This window comes from Oryctolagus cuniculus, chromosome 10, assembly GCF_964237555.1.
Source record: "Oryctolagus cuniculus chromosome 10, mOryCun1.1, whole genome shotgun sequence".
NCBI classification, from domain to species: Eukaryota; Metazoa; Chordata; class Mammalia; order Lagomorpha; family Leporidae; genus Oryctolagus; species Oryctolagus cuniculus.
This window is the reverse complement of record NC_091441.1, coordinates 35,511,459-35,515,109: the sequence shown is the minus strand read 5'-3', so window position 1 is coordinate 35,515,109 and position 3,651 is coordinate 35,511,459.

Below are 3,651 nucleotides of genomic sequence, written 5' to 3'. Positions count from 1 at the left end.
ACATTGTTGAATGTCCCCTGGCTTGCAGAATTGCCTCTGATTGAGAACTACTGTATTACAGCACCAAAATAAAGTGAACTTAGATATAACCTCAACAATCAGTATGAAACAAAATTAAGAAAAAAAATAAATTAATGAGGCTCTCTATTTCCCTAAGACTTACAGTTCATCAAATTCTGCTATTGAATCTAATTTGTCCAGATAAAGTCTATCCAAATCACTAATCAAAAATAAATTTTAAATCAACAAAAGAATACATCCCAGCTATGAACTAGTTAACTAATATTCCACAGGAAGTTATAGACAATTTCCCCCAAGAAATTAAATTCCTTTACAAAAATACCCTGAGGACTTTAACACAAATCACTCTTCTTACTTGAGACGATTTATCATTTTTTAGAGCTTATAAATTATATACACCAAGCAGCAATTTTATACACCAACAGCCATAATAATCCAGACAAAAAACAGAGCAGTTGAAGGGTACACTCTCCTGACAAAGAAAGGGGGTGGCAGAGAGAGGGTAAGGAAGGAGCTAACTGCGCTTTCCTTTAGAGCTCTCTTTCCAGGGATGTAGCTTTTCTTTTCTGTCCTCAGTGTCTTAATAGATTTCATCTTCTTTTAAAAGACAACTCACAATCTGTCCCTGAAGACAGCCGTTATCATTAAAACGCTCACTGGGGGCAGAGGGGCAGCATTACTCAGTGTGCGACAGGCCACATGAGAAGACATGTGACACTTTTCCTTCAGGGGCAGCATTTTGGAGAATGGAGGGCTTAGACAGGACTCCCAGAGGTCAACTCTTCCCTCCTCTTGCTTTTGGTGAAAGCTGCAATCTAAGCCATTCAAACTGGAAAGGAGTCAACTCCCTCAATTTGCATTTCCAGAATCAAGTATATTTTCATTTCGCAGTCATTCGAAGAGTTGCCCTGCTAGAGCAACAGTGTTCTTCTCCCAGTTATCTTCAGTGCCCACCTCAGCGATCCTGATCTGAACATCACTTACAATGATCAAGAATCAGGTGCCAGATATTCATCTGTGCAGCACACACAGAATGCATCACTCCTGCCCTCCTGTGCAGGAGGTGAAAGGAAACCACATTAAGGACACACACAATGGTAAACTTTCATTGCAGTATTTGTCCTCTCCCTGTTATTTTGAGTAGCAATCTACATATTACAATTAAGTCACATACCATCTACAGAACTCCATAGATGACAGAAAATAAAGTAATTACAATATTTAGAATGAAAAGGTACCCTGAGAAGTCACTATATCCAAACACATTTTAGACAGAGAGGAAGCCAGAATAAATTCTGGACATCTAATGAACAGGATGACAACAATAGGCCATAATTCTGTACCCTATACTTGAGAGTTGCTAAGAGGGTAGATACTAAGTGTTTTAATCAACCAAAAACAAAGACAATTATAAAAAGTAACTATGTAAGCTGAATGGATATATTAATTATCTTAGTTGTGGCGATTATTTTACAACATATACCTAGATCAGGTCTTCAAATTGTAGGCTTTATGATTATATGACTTAGAGGCCAGTGCTGTGGCTTAACAGGTTATGGCCGCAGCCTGTAGTGCTGGTATCCCATACTGGTGCTTGTCCTAGCTTCTGCACTTCCAATCAAGCTTCCTGCTGATATCCCTGGGAAAACATCAGAGGATGGCCCGAGTCCTTGAGTCCTTGGACCCCTGAACTCATTTGGGGAACCCAAAGGAAGCTCCTGGCTCCTGGCTCCTGGCTCCTCCTGGCTTTGGCCTGGCCCAGTCTGATCGTTGTGGCCTTTTGCAGAGTGAACCAGAACATGGAAGATTCTCTTTCTCTCTCTCTCTCTCTCTCTCTCTCTCTCTCTCTCTCTCTCTGTAACTCTGTCTTTAAAAAAGAAAGTATATGATTTAAAAAATGAAATACCAGAACTAGAGAGGTAAAATGCCATTGCCCAAAGTCATGCAGCTTATCAATGTGAGAACCAAAGCCCAGTCTCCTGAATCAGTCCAAACTCCCTCTATGACAGTAATCTCACTTCTCAGGAGCAAGGACAGAAAACCCAGCTCTACATATCACCAGAAACATGGAAGCAAAAATGAAAGTGGGAGTTCCAATAATCAAACAAATCAGAGAGCATTTGTTTTACTTGTTTCAAGGATTTCTAGCCACCATTTTTTTCCTAGTAGAATTCTGAGTTCCTTTTCTGACACCACTTTGCACCCCGTTCTCAGCATTGAGGTTTGGGTGGATTTGACCTCACTACCAGCTCCAGGCATCCCCCTTCAAAATTCATGAAATAACGCATGCAGTTGTAACTCATTCATGGTAAATCAGTTTATGGGATTGCTTTCCTCCCTATTAGAAGAAATAATAGTAAAAGGCAGGTAATAAAATTGGATTATAATTGGAAGTAGCAATTCTAAATATACTATTGTTGTTCATTTGGAGCTGTTCCTATAATTTCTAATCTTCCAAGCCCTATAAGACTTGAAAAAGCCCAACACTAGGGAGACTCAAGATTTCATATCAGAGGTCATAGGGCAATAACTGTAGATTGTGCTATGAAGATGAAATTCACTTTTTTTTATATAGTACTATTGACTTTAGACTACGATTAGTTGTTTATTCATCCACTTAGGTCACCTAAAGTTTGAAGTGATTGCTTAGTTATGAGATTTACACTCCAATTATGATTTCTTCTTCTATTGAAGTAAATAAATAAACTTTTTAGACCAAAAAATGATCTTCTGTCAATGAATATGGAGACAATTTTTCAATCCCATGTCTTTGAAAATCAGTTAGAGCTGTTTAACTCTGCCATCCTGATATTTGTTCAGCTATATCTACTTTTTCTGTTTGTTCATACCCTCCCCTATGTTAAACTATTTTGTGAAAAATTTAGAAAGAATTATTTTCCCATTCATCCTGCAGAAATCAAGAAAGGCATAGGAGGCCAACAGCAGTCAAGTACAAGATCATGAAAGCAGATGAGCAGTCTCAGGCCTTGTCACAGCAGCAAGAGATGGCAAGGACAGGGAAAATGAGGAGAAGCTGAGACACCTCCTCCCAACCCAGGGCAGCTCCACACCTGTCTATTTGATACATACATTGGGATTTTTGCTTAAAATTAACTTACTGGGGCTAGCGCCGTGGCACAATAGGTTAATCCTCTGCCTGTGGTGCCAGCATCCCATATGGGTGCTGGTTCTAGTCCTGGCTGCTCCTCTTCCAATCCAGCTCTCTCTGCTGTGGCCTGGGAAGGCAGTAGAAGATGGCCCAAGTGCTTGGGCCCCTGCACCTGCATGGGAGACCAGGAAGAAGTTCCTGGATCCTGGCTTCAGATTAGTGCAGTTCCAGCCGTTGCGGCCATTTGGGGGGTGAACCAACAGAAGGAAGACCTTTCTCTCTGTCTCTCCCTCTCACTGTCTGTAACTCTACCTCAAATAAATAAATAAAATCTTTTTTAAAAAAAGGAAACACCATGTTTAAAAAAATAATTAATTTACTAAATTCTGGTTCAAAGACACACTCAAAGAGATTTGAAAAATTTGAGAGCCACTCAAGCAAAATGACTTGGTCCATATTACCAGTCACTGTGAAACAAGGAGCCCAACCCAGTCATCTGTGACTTGGTGCAGGCTCTCTTT